Source organism: Salmo salar, chromosome 04 (genome assembly GCF_965601325.2).
Source record: "Salmo salar chromosome 04, fSalSal1, whole genome shotgun sequence".
Taxonomy (NCBI): domain Eukaryota; kingdom Metazoa; phylum Chordata; class Actinopteri; order Salmoniformes; family Salmonidae; genus Salmo; species Salmo salar.
In genome coordinates this window covers 48,038,545-48,054,768 of record NC_138294.1, presented here as the reverse complement: position 1 = coordinate 48,054,768, position 16,224 = coordinate 48,038,545, and the positions used below count along the sequence as shown (strand labels likewise).

At 41.3% G+C, this 16,224-nt stretch overlaps 1 protein-coding gene across 4 annotated transcripts in view; it reads left to right on the top strand.

The window, feature by feature from the left end:
- Positions 1–14,268: 14,268 nt before the first annotated feature.
- The window catches only part of LOC106603123 (signal-induced proliferation-associated protein 1), a 42,788-nt gene continuing 40,832 nt past the window's right edge, over positions 14,269–16,224 (top strand). For all 4 annotated transcript variants that reach the window (XM_082974485.1, XM_014196390.3, XM_014196388.3 and 1 more), the window contains exon 1: positions 14,269–14,666. The gene's annotated coding sequence lies outside the window, so the exon portion shown is untranslated. The remainder of the gene's footprint in view (positions 14,667–16,224) is intronic.

Genomic DNA, 16,224 nt, shown 5'->3' with positions numbered 1-16,224 from the left:
TGTGCGTCAGTTAGGACGCAGATGGCAGCAGTCCAGCCGTCAATAGAAAGGCCCGGCAACATGATCCACCGGGAGTCTCTGAGGAGCACAGCGGCAGATGTCAGCCTCCCCCATTGCCTAGGCCCCTGTCTTCCCCCGCCCCACACCCACCCCGACCACTTGCCCCGTCCTTGACGGTTCCTAGCCATTATGTAGATTACACAGAGCCATACCACACTTATCCAGCCTTTATCTTCCCATGTCCTCTGAGACTCTATTCAACACACACGTGCCACAGCCGTCCGTCCATTCATCGAAACGCACGAATCAAAAGGAGGGGAAAAGTGCCTGCGGGGAGTCAGGTTTGTGTCAGTTTGGGGGCAAAGACGCAGAGCAGATGAGGCACAGCACCAGTGAATCTATGCAGATAAGTGTTCAATGCTCTGCTCAAACGCACCTTAGCCTCTTATAGACTACACTTAGGCGTCCAGGGGCATTCAACTCTTTGAACATGTTAATTTCATTAAAAAAAATGTGTGATTCAACATTATGAGAAGAAAAAGCACACACAAAATAACATATGATTTGTTCAGTCCCTGGTGTGAAGGGGATCCTAATTATTTTAATAGGCGTCATCAACTCTGCTTCATCGTTGTGGCAAACTGCCCAGAACCAATACTCCCACTATCAAACGTCTCGACTCAACAATAGAAACAGTCTGTCGTGTCACTGTCAGCGAAATTAACAATTTCCATCACATGCACACAATCTGGCGCAAAAACACATCACATATACAGACTCACCCAACCCCCACCCTTCTAAAACTAAATATTATTAGTGATACATTTGGAATAGCAGCATGGCTATCTGCATCAGGGTTATATTGTAAAGGCCAACAAAACGGTTGAAATCAATCAACGGTAACGGTCACAGACCAAACATCTTCCTGGAAACTATGGAGAGGTAATGTTGGCTCTTAAACAATGCACATCAATCTAAGAAGTCAGTTGCATTAATTAATGTTTTGTAGCCTCTTTTGGGCTTAACACCAACATTTTGTGTATGCATATTGTCGCAATTCTATAAATTCTTGAAATAAAAGGCAATAGGATATGTTATTGCAACATCCCCATTTCCTGTTTTGATAGAGATATTAGGCCTGTCAACTCAGGCAAAATAATACATTTTTACCTGTTTTCTTATAGGTCTACTTTTCTTTACCCTATAACTTGTCATCAATGATTTAAAATAGACATCAGATAATATTGTTGTGAAAAACAAGCATGTCCCATGCAGAAACAGACATTATCTTGTCCTCCGCAGCAAACTAATTTGGAATATGCTCAAGGCGCACACCCACAAACGCACGCACGCACGCATGCACGCACGAACACACACATCCCCCAGCCGTTGTGCAGTGTCGCCCAACCGGTCTGTTGTCTCCGGGGAGCGTTGATTGTTATTGGATTTTTTTTTCGTCCTTTCTGGATAGGAGACAAAAAAAAGTTAGAGCGCGAGAAGGATTGCGGTATGGAGGGGCGAGGGGCGTGTATTTGTATATGTGTTGGGGGTGGAAGGGGGACATTCCCAATTCTTTTACTTGCCGTCTTTGTTGGAATTGGAAGTTTGAAGCGTGTGCCTTTGGAGGCACAAGCCACGCGCCCGCCCTGACCTCTGTGACACCCTATTTGCATAAAGCTGGAGAATTGATTTCGGTCCTATTCTTTGACGTGACCTGCCTGACTTACCCCATTACTGGCGGCTCAGACGCACAATTCAGCAGCGGCATAATTAAACGGAATCACAAATGTGGCGCTTTTAAACTAACGGAATACCTATCTCCACTGAGGCATATGAAGAATAACACGTCTTAAAAAGGCGCCATGGCCACGCACAATATAGCCTATAGACTCGTCAACCTGTTCAAACTAATCCCGTTCATTTAAATGAGATCATTCTGTTACAACTAGACAATGATCCACAATGTTGTTTTGAACATGTAGCCTAATCAAAAAAGCAATGCGCTGCATGGCCCCTCAAGATGTGTTTATGAGCCATATTTTAAGCTACATTAGACATGTGAATTCAGCCCCAGTAGGTAAGGGTTATTATAATAATATAGAAACTTGTTTGAACATTCATGCTAATCTCAAAGAGATGAGAGCAGCACCTTTTGAGAAACAAAAGTTATGAATATAATGACTAACCACCTCTGGAATGTTAATCGTGGGCAAAACTTGCTCCATATTAGGCTTCTGACTAGACCTGTAATAATGATATCGTCATAGCAGGTTGACGTTTATTGTCATGAATCTTGCCCTGGGGGCAGATCTGAGCGATTTCCACTTGATGGGCCAGCTGCAAGTCAAAATTGGCTATTCCGTCAAAATTCATTAAAACAAAAATGTACTTTTTAGTCTTAATTTAAGGTTAGGGTTAGGCACTACGGTTAGCAGTGTGGTTAAGGTTAGGGTTAGGTTAAATAATCCGATTCTATGCCTTTGTGACTGTGCCAGCTAGTGACCACAATGCAGAGCTGCCTACATGAGTCGTCCCAATAAATGCCAACTAGCGTCATGCTCACGCACGTCACTGATGATTCGATATAATAATCTTAGCAATTGCATGGAAACGTATTTCGAATAGTATCCTATCCTGGCCTACAGTAGCATACAAGAGAGGCACGTCACCGTATAGGACTACCTTTGTTCAGTGCGTAGCCTATGCAGGAGGAATTCGGAATGTGTAATCTTGTTGCTACGGGGAAGGATGCAGGAACGCCAGCGATTGGCCCGTATCGCTCGTTCCTCGGCCATGTGCAGTTCGTGCTGTCTTATTTACATACAGCTGTACAGTATTTGCCGAGGACATGAATACACAGCCTCCCAGTCCCCAATAACAATAGAATAAACAAACATTTAGCTACAGCACCATGGTTCTCCAATCCCTTTTCAGCCATTCACAGTCAGATTAAATTGGGTAAAGCCGGGTGTATAGGGTGAGTATTGGTAAAGTGGGACACTTTCTGAAAATTCGTTTTCCGGAACACCTTACTCAGAAGCATTACATTGTCTTAACCCCCAACATGATACCATTCTAAATAGCTTTATGAACTCTACTACACTATACATGGAAAATTATAATATTAAACACAGATGACTCTTGAAACACAAACTGTCCTGAGCCCAAATGTTTTAAGTCAACACTGGCAAATTGCGACACCTTGATTGGCAAAGTGGGACACAAATCTTTCTTGTAAAGAATAATACATTAAAGAGTATATGCGTAATTTCAAAATGTTATTCATACAAATGAAATGTATTAAAACATTATGTATTTTTGTGGAACATTAAGAAGGATCATTTATTATTATTATCATTATTATCATCATTATCATCATCATACTTGATTATAATTATATGATGCAGCCTATATGTAATTGTATAGCCTATTCATCAAATTAAATGAACTTCATCTAGGCCTATCAGCTCAACATTCTCAACATCACACTCTAATGGACATTTTGTAGAACGAAACCAGAAAGACCTTACCTATCAAACATTTCAATGACTGTTTTATTGTCACCAGAGTCAAATACAGCAAAATAAACTTTTTTTGTCACCATATACCTTTCTAGATATGAATATAGCTTGCTAGGATGTTTCATGTTTTTTTTAGCAAGCTAGCTGATTTGCAGATTTTGAGGAAAATGAAATTGAACATTTGATCGTATTTAGAAATTTGATTTCTGTTAAGAAAACATGTATTTCATAATCCCCGGAAATATTTGTTCTGCATTAAAATGGCCTAGAGGAGTGTCCCAGTTTGACTGTAGGAGATTGGCATACTGGCACACTGTCACAATATCACTATTCTAAAAAGTGAGAGTAGTAAGAAAACCATTTACAGTCATTTTGATTTACAATTACATCCCGAGACACTGAAAATCCTTTCTGAGTTTTTTTTATAACCTTAACATTATTTACCTCAGAACCCAATTTACTTACCATTATGCCTTGAGACACTTGTCATTACACGGGATGCCACGCCCACAACGATGCCGCCATACCCATATTTTTTATCATCACATACTTCCTCACTAACACACAGGCGTTATGTTATTGCCCACATTTAAAGATATCAATTACAAAGCTTAAGTGTCCCAATTTGCCAGGTGTTCCATTAACCAATGCTCACCCTACTCTAAAGCCACAAATTGCATAAATTAGGAGGAGTATGTCACATCTATAATATTTTTTAATTTAACCAGGCAGGTCAGTTAAGAACAAATTCTTATTTACAATGACGGCCTACCAAAAGGCAAAAGGCCTCCTGCAGGGATGGGAGCTGGGAGTAAAAATAAATTAAAATATAGGACAAAACACACATCACGACAAGAGAGACAACACAACACTACATAAAGAGAGACCTAAGATGACAACATATCATGGCAGCAACACATGACAACACAGCATGGTAGCAACACAACATGACAACAACATGGTAGCAACACAACATGGCAGCAGGACAACATGGTAGCAGCACAAAATAGGGTACAAACATTGTTAGGCACAGACAACAGCACAAAAGGCAAGAAGGTAGAGACAACAATACATCACACAAAGCAGCCACAACTGGCAGTAAGAGTGTCCATGATTGAGTCTTTGATTGAAGAGATTGAGATAAAACTGTCCAGTTTGAGTGTTTGTTGCTGCTCGTTCCAGTCGCTAGCTGCAGCGAACTGAAAAGAGGAGCGACCCAGGGATGTGTGTGCTTTGGGGACCTTCAACAGAATGTGACTGGCAGAACGGGTGTTGTATGTGGAGGATGAGGGCTGCAGTATATATTTCAGATAGGGGGGAGTGAGGCCTAAGAGGGTTTTATAAATAAGCAACAACCAGTGGGTCTTGCGACGGGTATACAGAGATGACCAGTTTACAGAAAAGTATAGAGTGCAGTGATGTGTCCTACAAGGAGCATTGGTGGCAAGTCTGATGGCCGAATGGTAAAGAACATCTAGCCGCTCGAGAGCACCCTTACCTGCCGATATATAAATTACGTCTCCAAAATCTAGCATGGATAGGATGGTCATCTGAATCAGGGTTAGTTTGGCAGCTGGGGTGAAAGAGGAACGATTAAGATAGAGGAAACCAAGTCTAGATTTACTACCCTCAGAGGTAGTAATCACACCAGTGGGGAGCGGGGCATTCTTCTTAGCAAACCACATGACCTTTGTTTAGGAGGTATTCAGAATCATGTTAAGGGCAGAGAAAGCTCGTTGGACACTAAGAAAGCTTTGTTGTAGAGCATTGTTGTGAAATTCTTCATTTGAATTCCTTCAAAATATAAGGCCTTATGTCTTTGACATGTTTTTGTGTACATTTATTACAAAATACATGTAGGCCTATTTGAATTTCATGTCATTTTCATGTCTTAAAATCATATAGCTAGCTAATAGGCCTTCAGCTCACCTCGCCCAACTTTCAGGGCCTTATTCTAAAATGGATTAAATTCATATTTTTCCTCATCAATCTACACACAATACCCCATAATGACAAAGTGAAAACAGGTTTCTAGAAATGTTTGTACATTTATTTTTAAAAATTAAACAGAAATACCTTATTTACATAAGTATTCAGACCCTTTGATATGAGACTCGAAATTGAGCTCAGGTGTATCCTGTTTCCATTGATCATCATTGAGATGTTTCTACAACTTGATTGTAGTCCACCTGTGGTAAATTCAATTGATTGGACATGATTTGGAAAGGCACACACCTGTCTATATAAGGTCCCACAGTTGACAGTGCATGTCAGAGCAAAAACCAAGCCATGAGGTCGAAGGAATTATCCGTAGAGCTCTGAGACACGATAGTGTCGAGGCACAGATCTGGGGAAGGGTACCAAAACATTTCTGCAGCATTGAAGGTCCCCAAGAACACAGTGGCCTCCATCATTCTTAAATGGAAGAAGTTTGGAACCATCAAGACTCTTCCTAGAGCTGGCCACCTGGCTAAACTGAGCAATTGGGGGAGAAGGGCCTTGGTCAGGGAGGTGACAACTATCTCTGCAGCACTCCGCCAAACAGGCCTTTATGGTAGTGGCCAGACGGAAGCAACTCTTCTTTAAAAGGCACATGTTTGCCAAAAAGCACCTAAAGACTCTCAGACCATAAGAAACAAGATTCTCTGGTCTAATGAGACCAGAGAAGATCCTTGATGAAAACCTATTCCAGAGCGCTCAGGACATCAGACTAGGACCAAGGTTCACCTTCCAACAGGACAACGACCCTAAGCACACAGCCAAGACACAGGAGTGACTTCAGGACAGGTCTCTGAATGTCCTTGAGTGGCCCAGCCAGAGCCCGGACTTGAACCCGATTGAACATCTCTGGAGAGACCTGAAAATAGCTGTGCAGTAATGCTCCCCATGCAACCTGACAGAGCTTGATAGGATCTATAGAAAATAATGGGAGAAACTCCCTAAATATAGGTGTGCCAAGCATTTTGTGTCATACCCAAGAAGACTCGAAGCTGTAATCGTTGCCAAAGGTGCTTCAACAAAGTACTGAGTAAAGGGTCTGAATACTTATGTAAATGTAATATTTCAGTTTAAAAAAAAATATAAATTTACAAACATGTCTAAAAACCTGTTTTTGCTTCATCATTATGGGGTATTGTGTGTAGATTAATGAGGGGGGAAAAACAATTTAATCAATTTTAGAATGAGGCTGTAACGTAACAAAATGTGGAAAAAGTCAAGGGGTCTGATTTCTTTCAAAAAGGCACTGTATAATATATGCCTGCCTTTTAAACGAAGCAAATATGGGACATTATTACATCCCATAAAACAAGATCACCTCAGAATGATGTAAAACAAACAAACAACAAAAACAAATCTTACACATTATATTTGTTTGTTTAATAGAAAATCAAATGAAAGTTTATTGACACCTGCACAGAATACAAGTGTAAAACAGTACAGAGAAATGCTTACTGGCAGCCCAGAAATCTATTGAATATCAAGGTAAGAGGAAATGATATAAAGTTTAAAAAAACATTTCTATACTGTACATGCAAGGTCAGTACCATAGTTTCAATGTGCAGGGATACTGGAGTAGTGAGGTAAATAGGCTATATACATGTAAGCAGAGGTAAAAAAAAAAGGTGACTGTTAGCAGCAGGATAAAGTATAATAATAATAACAATAATAATAAATATTAGCAGCAGATATGGTGAGTGTGTGTGTGTGTGTGTGTGTGTGTGTGTGTGTGTGTGTGTGTGTGTGGTGTGTGTGTGTGGACGTCAGCATGTGAGTGTGAGTGTGTGTGTGCAAGAGTGTCTGTATGTGTGAATGGGTGGGTGGATACCTGTGAGTATGGCGTCAGTGCAGATAGGTCTTATTTCTTCGGGATATAAGCTGTCTTGGTGCCTGTTAGTCGTAGACCTGATGCTCCGGTCCCGCTTGCAGAAAGAACAGTCCATGGCTGAGGTGCCTGGAGTCTTTGTACATCTTTCTGGCCTTTCTAAAACACCTTCCTTCCACAGAACCTTCTGGGAATAGAGCTAACGATGGCTAATAGGCCTAGAGAATTCAGAAAGGTCTCAAAATGGAACTTCACAAATTGACTTTCCCGATTCTTTTAAACCAATATAGAAATAGCCGCGGAAAGTAGGGGTGCTGAGGGTGGAGCAGCACCCCCTGAAAAATCTGAATTACAAAAAAATATGAATAATAAAATAAAAAAATGTTTTTAGTTTCTCACAAAAGTACTGTATTAGTGGACCGATATAGACATCTGTAGGGCGAGCAATTTTTATTTTTCCCAACCCACATTATTTTCTAAGCTTTACAGTTTTTGTGTACAATTAGGGTACATTGTTTACAAACAGTGGAGTAAAACAATCTTATATTTTTGGTTGTAATGGGGTAAGACAGTTGACCTAAGCTAATGAGGCATTTATATTATTACATAATCAATGGCTATATTTCATTCATTTAAAAGTCCAAAAATGGATGTACCAACCACAGACTAGCTTTAACGGTGCCACTATTAGGCTACTTACTGTCAGTGTTTTTCATAGCCTATATTTTATAGGAAATACTTCACTAGAATTTTGGTAGTTTAGACTATTACCTCCAATGGTCACATATAAAAATATAAGGGATCTATTTTAACAAAACTTATGTAATGGTCAATCTTAGCGCTGGCTGTAGAGGTTGGGGATGTGTCAGAAATATTTTTGCTATTTTCACAAATGGAATTATTGGTGCAGTAGCTGGCAGTGGCGCGAAAGGGCTGGGTATTGAGGAGTAAACAAGTTGTAGGTGTGTCGAGGCTTGACCCCTCACTGGCCAATCAGAACATGCTCCATGCATGGCTAAATATATGGTCAACTCTGTTCCCTGTGGCTCAGTTGGTAGAGCATGGTGTTTGCAACGCCAGCATGGTGTGTGCAATGCCAGGGTTATGGGTTCGATTCCCATGGGGGGCCAGTACAAAAAAAGATAATAATAATAATAAAATGCATGAAATGAAATGTATGCATTCACTACTGTAAGTTGCTCTGGATAAGAGTGTCTGCTAAATGATTAAAATGTAAATGTAACTCCAAATCAAATGTTAGTCCATTATGGACTAGTTTGTTAAATAGCCTACAGAAACAAAATAACGAGATGTATGTAGGCATATCCTATCTTTGCTAAATATCTTGGAACGTGTTTGCAGTCCACATTGTAAGAAGCCTAATTGCATGGCTTCAATATAGAAATATATTGTTAAACAAAGCATTCACACTGATATAGGGACTAGGGCTTCTTTAAATTGCATTATGTCTGTCATGTCTGAGCCATGGAGAAGCCAGAAGTTGTCAATAAGCAAGATTAAATTAATTAAAAAGAGAATGAATAATTTGAATAAAATTTGAATTAAAACTAAACAAAAAGTTGTTTTAAATAGGCTATGTCTAAATACAGTTACAGGCACCATACTTTCTCGCTGTGGGCATATAATATTAATGTAGACTATGGATGCTTTTACGCACATCCAAAATAACAATGGGAGCACACTGTTTTGCTGCTCCCAAACTCTTTTAATCAAGCTTTGGTGATTAATATTTATTTCAAATCAGTCTCATGAGCCAAACCCTTTATTGATAGGCTGCTATTTGGTGATAGGCTGCTATTTGGTGAATGCATTGGGCAAGACAAAAAAACTGCCTTCATTAATCCTTAAAAGTCTATTGACGCATCCGTGCTTCAATCTAAATAACATAATAAAAAAATCCCCATAAAAATCCGTCAGTTTAAGCTAGAGATATCAGGTGTTTTGTATGGGCTGCATCTCAATCCATCTCATCCGCTTATGTCGGCCTTCCGCATCTGCAATGAGAGCAGGGGTGGTTCGTGGTTCGGGGGGGGGGGTGTCTAATGTAACTGCCCCCTCTAACAGTACAACTGGCCCCAGCTTGGCCCCCCCAGTTGAAATGGTCTAGAACTGCCACTGAATGGGAGTCATCTGAAGGTAACCCATACAAACAAATGGAAGTATGGAGGTAGTTTCAGACTAACAGAAATAATGGGTTAAAAATGTGTACAAAAAACAAAAATATTTCCTGAGCTTTCTTATATCTCATAGATATATGATAAACAGTCAAAACCTTATTCCTAATGATACATTTTTTGACTGTCTTTTTTTTAGCATTTACAAATGTGTTGTAATTCGATGCCCATATTTTTTTATACCTAAAGGGGTCCTAAAATTCAATATCAAATAGCTAAGAGTTTTAGAGGTTCATTCAGAAGAGGGGAGGCTTGCAATATTTATAAATCGGATGGGGTAAAAAGCATGATATCAAAAATCCCATCTCTAGTTCCACGGCACTGTGCACACACCTAGGAGTAAATCTCTCTATGCATAACATTCACACGTCTATACAAAATACATGGCTTCTGTCAATTGTATTATTGCCTATGGGTGAGGCACGTATTTGGTAATCGGACGAGGGGCGCTCTTTGACAACGGGGATGTATAGGCTACTTGAACAAGCAAAATGAAATATGCAGGTATGTGAATTGTGAATCATGAAAAAGCACGAGGGCAAAAACCTCCAAAATATTTCAAGCCACTCTCAGTAGACCATAAAAAAAACTCTTTATTCATAGGCTACTTTGCTAATGCATGGCCAGGATGAAAATACGCACTGTGCAAAGCTGCTAAACTAGCCTTGATTAAGGCTAGGCTTGGTTTTTTAAATCAAATGAAATGGGGGGAAACCATTCCAAAAGGCACAACTCTCATTCCATGAGCACACAGCTGGATAGGCTGCGCTTCCGCTCTCGAAATCCATGTCATTATCAACTGCGTTACAGTTAAGATCTGCTTTTGGTGGTTCCTAAAACTTCCCTTTAGCGCTGCATGAAATGATCACTTTTGTGCTTGTTTATATGGACACACATCAAATATTGCCACCCTCCCCTTCCCCCTCAGCGGAAGCGAGCTGATATTAGACAGGTCCATTGCTGAACCTGGTGTAAGGGATGGAAAATAGCAGTGCGCCAGTTTTTACATAGCGAAATTGCCATCTGAAAATAGAGCCCACGGTGTTGTTATTACTGTGTAATTATTCTTATAAGTGCACTGTAACAAGTATTGGTTTTACTCACCGAGATTTGGACATGAAGCTAGTCTTAGGGTTAAGGGTTAGGGTGGAACCGGGATGTGGACATGAAGCTGAGTTAGGATTAGGGTTATTGCTAGAGTTAGGTTTAGGGTTATTGCTAGGGTTAGGATTAGGGTTATTGCTAGAGTTAGGTTTATGGTTATTGCTAGAGTTAGGATTAGGGTTATTGCTAGGGTTAGGATGGAACCAGGATGTGGACATGAAGCTAGGGTAAGGACTGAGGTTATGGTTGAGGGTTAGGGTTGAGCCTTTAAAAAAATAGAAAAAACAGCTAAATTGGATGTTGTAAGTCCACAACAATGATTAAACCCCATCAGGAGGCCACTTTTGAGGTCTGGGAATGTTTTATGTTTGTGTGTAGTTACCTTAATTCAAGTGGCACCTAGCAAGAGGCTGTTTAGCGGTGTTTTTGTTCCGCACATGCTTGATAGTAGAGTTTGTGAGTGTGAGTGTGTGTGTGCAAAACAAATACTCACTAGATTGATTCAAATAATCATGAGATCATTCTGCCAGGTAAGCAAAGGCTACTTTGTAGTTAACGTTGAATTGACAAGGTTTAGGGGAAAGACTTTCCACTTTTCATTAGCATCATCGCTAATGCCTGCACAAAGTGGTAGACGCTCGCAGTGCACAAACACTGTCTCTTCAGCAAGTTGCAGGAAATACGAATCACCAATTCATTCCTTTAATGTTTTATGATAAACGTGTACAAACTAATTAATTTTCAATACATTTAGTTGATTCCATACTAAGTTCAATACATTTTCAATATTGTTGAATTCCGTTTCGATGTCTGGATTCTGTCCGTGTTCTCCATATCGCGGATTTTATAGGGCTCTACAGATGCAAACTCTGGGACCTGGCCACAATCGCACACAAGGTTGTCTACGGTGCAGTTTACCACTAGATGTCGCTGTATTACTGACTATTGCTGTGAGCTAGTATTGACAATTCACCAGTACACATAACGTGATATATGACAGCGCAAAGGACGTGGGAACCTTGTGTTAACATGTATTCACATGAAATGGGTAACAACAACCTATGCCGTTTAGTTCAGTTCCAGAGCTGACTTTGTGTGGGCCTATAAGATCATTTGTATTCAGCATTCGGTGGAGTGTAATTATGTTAGGCCTCTATCAATGCTAAAGCAACCCATCTACCTTTTCTTGTTCACAAAACACACTGACCATTGTGGGTATAATGTGTGGAACGTTCCAACAGGAACCTGTTCCAAAAACGTCGTAAATAACAAGGTTGCCAACAAACAACGCATACAAAGTTGGATAGCGGCCGAATAAGATACCGGGTAGGGAGTGGGCTATTTCATTACGTTTTCACTCACCACGTTTATGCCCGAAAAATGTCTCTGGTAGCCTATGGAAAAACATTAAGAATAAGCTACGTGTTGAGTTGATGCCTATTCGGCAGCTAGTTAGCTAGGTGAATTGATCATGCTACTTTGAATGCGTTGTTTGTTGGCAACCTTGTACTTTACATCGTTTTTGGAACAGATTCATGTTGGAACGTTCCACACATTATACCCACCCCACTGGCCAGGCAGCTGGACTTGGTAAAGCTGATAGATGCAGTAGGTTCTATCTAGCGCCATGCTTTTAGGTTGGATAATGTGACAGCAGTTAGAATTCCATTCAATCATTTTTTTATAATAGAGATATAAAGTGAAGCATTCAGCTTCTCAGGCAGTTCATGATTCTCTTACAAAATAGGAAGGAGAAGTAGTGCTTAGAATAAATAAGTGCTAGGCTGGTCTTTGACAATGAAAACCACTCATACCAAGGAATAATAGGAACTAGAAAAAAATCTGTCTGATCCACAATCCCTATTTACAAACTATTTCCTGTTTAACTGATTGGACGTATGTATGGTAACAGTTATTTGAAATATATATTTAATCTACATTATGTACAATATAGGAGTTACTGAGGAAAAATCTGATTTACATTTTGACTCATGAAGTTTGCATTGCCATGTGTAAAAATGGTAGTTTGAACATATTTCAAATGAAAAATAATAATGAATGATGAAAAATATTAACATCGGGTGTCATTTGATGTATCAGCAATGTCATTCTAGTCTTAGGCTATACCCCAGGACCTAAACTGCTATCACATAAATCTACTGTCTTGTGTATCCAAAACTATTATCATTGTTTCCTTGTTTTAATCGGTTTTAGACTCACTACCCCCAACACGTCCTCCTAGCCCCACCCCCACGCCCAGCTCTTCTGTGGGCTTGACCAGAGCTGGTGACCTATCAGGGCCATATGGTCAGGTGGGGGGGGGGACGACGACGACGACGACGACTTCATACAGTAATTAGTGGATGGAGTCGGCCCCAGCTCCAGTGCCACATTAGCTAAAGGGTTGTTTAAAGCTGGACTGGTAAGGCTACTATTCAAATCAGGCAGTCTCAGGCGCCAGAGTGTAAAGAAGCACATAACTGAGTATAGAAATCATGTACCAATGCCTACAATATACAACTATTTGTTTTGCTATGCAGCATACACTTCCATGGTGTTGTACTGTGCTTTCAACATAAGGATGCATTTGAGCGTGATGAGAGGTGGAGAACCTGGGATTAGGTGCCCAGTCTTGTTCTAGATTGAGGTCCAAAATACTGTAGTTTGTGACTCTCTGTACCCCCTAGTGACAAAATCCATCTGAAAACCATCTGAAAAAATAGATAAATATTACTGTGCTGGCACAACAAAGACAAATTGAAAGGATCATAATCCTTAATGATAATGTTTTAATTTGCCACAGTAAAAGGCTCACAAAGAGCAGCATAATTCCCCTCTTTCTCATAAACATCTCCGGTGTTCAGTCTGTGACTGACACCTGTGCTTTTGTAGGGTGTCATAATCACACCACGCCATGGCTGCACTTAGGGAGCCAAGGTAATGTCTATGGAAATGCAGAACGGCTCATAATAATGCCTGGAACGGAGCAAATTGAATGGCATCAAACACATTGGAAACCATTTTGGAAGGTCAGGTGGCAGAGAACCTACTGGGCGGGGAAGGGATGGGATGGGGAGGTGAACAGTGATGATGGCCCTATTTTTAAAAATGTAACCTTTATTTAACTAGGCAAGTCAGTTAAAAACAAATTCTTATTTACAATGCCGGCCAAATCCGGACAATGTTGGGCCAATTGTGCGCTCCCTACGGGACTCCCAATCACGGCCGGATCTGATACAGCCTGGATTCAAACCAGTGACACCTCTTGGACTGAGATGCAGTGCCTTAGACCGCTGCGCCACTCGCGAGCCCTCTGAATGGTGAGAATCTAGTAAACAATGTACCCTCCTTGTTGGGGAACCATTTAATTGTTTAGTGTGGCCCCCACCCATTGGTCCATGTTTAGGGAGAACACTACACATGCTCCTTTGCCCCCCAACCTTTCCTCCAACCAAACACGTCGAATGGCACATTGTGGCTGACAGGCTAGATGCACTCATTGGTCGCTTAATCTAGTCACCCTGATCATCCAACCATTAGTCTTGAATACGGATTAGAGAGAGAGAGAGGGAGAGAAAGAGAGCACATCCTGCCTAGTTTGCTGTCTATTGCTGCCTCAGCCTCTCTTTGACAGAGAGAGAAAGAGAGAGAGAGAGGAGGGGGAGGAGAGAGATTGGGGATGTGCCGTGTGTGAGGGGAGGAGAAGGAGGGGTTTGGCTTCAGTGTGATGTGAATGAAATAGAATCAGCGTGAGGGAGGGAGACAGAACAAATCAACCTGCCTCTTTTGACTGAACAACGGAATGGAAGAGCTGAGCTCCTAAGCACACTGACCAGAGAGGAGTTTTATTTTTGGAGAGGGGAAGAAGGGAGCAGACAAGGGAAATCGAAGAGGGAGGAGGAGAAAAAGCCTCAGCGTGGGGATAGATAGCAGAAAAATGCTGTCATGGGGAGAGGGGGGAGGGAGGCTACAGAAAGGAACAGGATGATACCAGGCAGGGTGGAGCGGAGCTGAGATGTGGAGGTAAGCCCTGTCTTTCTTTACTCAGAGCCTTCAGAATGCACACATTCCTAATTCCCTATATCCTATGTCTGGTGATAGTGAGTGTGATTGATTTGGTCAGGACACCCTCTATGTGAGCATGCATATGCTCTTGTTTCCTGTCGATTTCACCAGAGATTCAGATCATTCTGCCGTACAGAAGTGAGAGAGCAAAGGATGTGTCAACACAATGAACGGACGCTTTGTCAGGGGTAGAAAATTATGTCTGAGCGAAATTCTGCTATCTTCACGCTCGTCTCCCCACCACCCCCCCCCCCACCCCTCTGGTGTTCTGGGCTCGTTTAAAAACGGTGTTATGACATTGACATGAAGTCACTGCAGACCTTGCTGTAGGGCGCTCGGGGCTGCAGGACCCAGAGATGTGGGCCAGGTGGAGGAATGGAGGGAGGGAGGAGGAGACAGAGAGCACGCCAAAGACAGGGAGAATGAAAGAGGTGAATAGACAGGAACTATAGTGACACAGAAACAAAAAGGTAAGAGAAATAGGATATACATATATATGTACTTTTTATTACAGACTTAGGTCTGCAGCCCCTGCCTGTTTTTGTGTGGGGGATGATAAAGAGGACTGAGAGGGTACTGCATGTAATGTGCACAGACAATGATGGAATGGAGAACCAGAGCTGGGATCAGGGTGTTGTTTTCAAGGTGGCAAAGAAAAGGAGGGATGCGGGATATCCTTTTTTTCTCATTTTGGCAGTGAGGGGGGTTGTGCTTTTTGGGGGTTGGGGATGCAAGGGATTGAGAGGGCTGGTGTAGAAGAGAAAGATGAAGGGGAGAGGGATGAGGGACAGCTTACATAAGCTAGTGCACATAAAGGACTGTCCATTTCATTTATTTTGCGCCACATGAATCCTCCTATGTGGTGTTCACTGTGGTCGTCATTAATGGACAATGGTATTCCTTATGATGATGAATGCATCGGGACTTGGCATGGTGAAGTCCTTGCTCTCTTTCCTGAAGAGTGTGGTAGGCCGTGTGCTTGTCTAAATTTGATGACAGGGTCTTGGTCATGGTCTTTGTGCGTTCCTGGCCAGATTGGCAGAGGGTGTGACGTTATCGGTCCTAGACTGTTAACCTAGATGGTTGGCCAGATGTGCCCATGGATATGTGTGTATGTATGTATGTATGAAGATCAATCTTCTGAAATCAAGCTCTCTGAGAATGAATGTACTGTATATGTGATAGGGGGTAACTGAAGCCAGATGATTACAGCAGATTTGTTGGTGCCACCATGACACACAACCACTGTCATTACACACATAGCACATGGGTACAAGAGTCTGGTGACGCTTTGAGGTCACACTGCCAAATGATGGGGACAGATGCCAGTTTTATCGAGGGAAACGGACCCTACCACAGTGCTTAAATTCTCATTAAATGCTTTTAAAATATTCAAAATAATTGATCATGTAATAATATCAGAATAATAACAAAGTAATTACAAAATAGGATTACAAAAGGGCATTCAACTTGGGATCAAATTTATTGTTATTTTGAGTGTTCTTTGAGAAGGTTA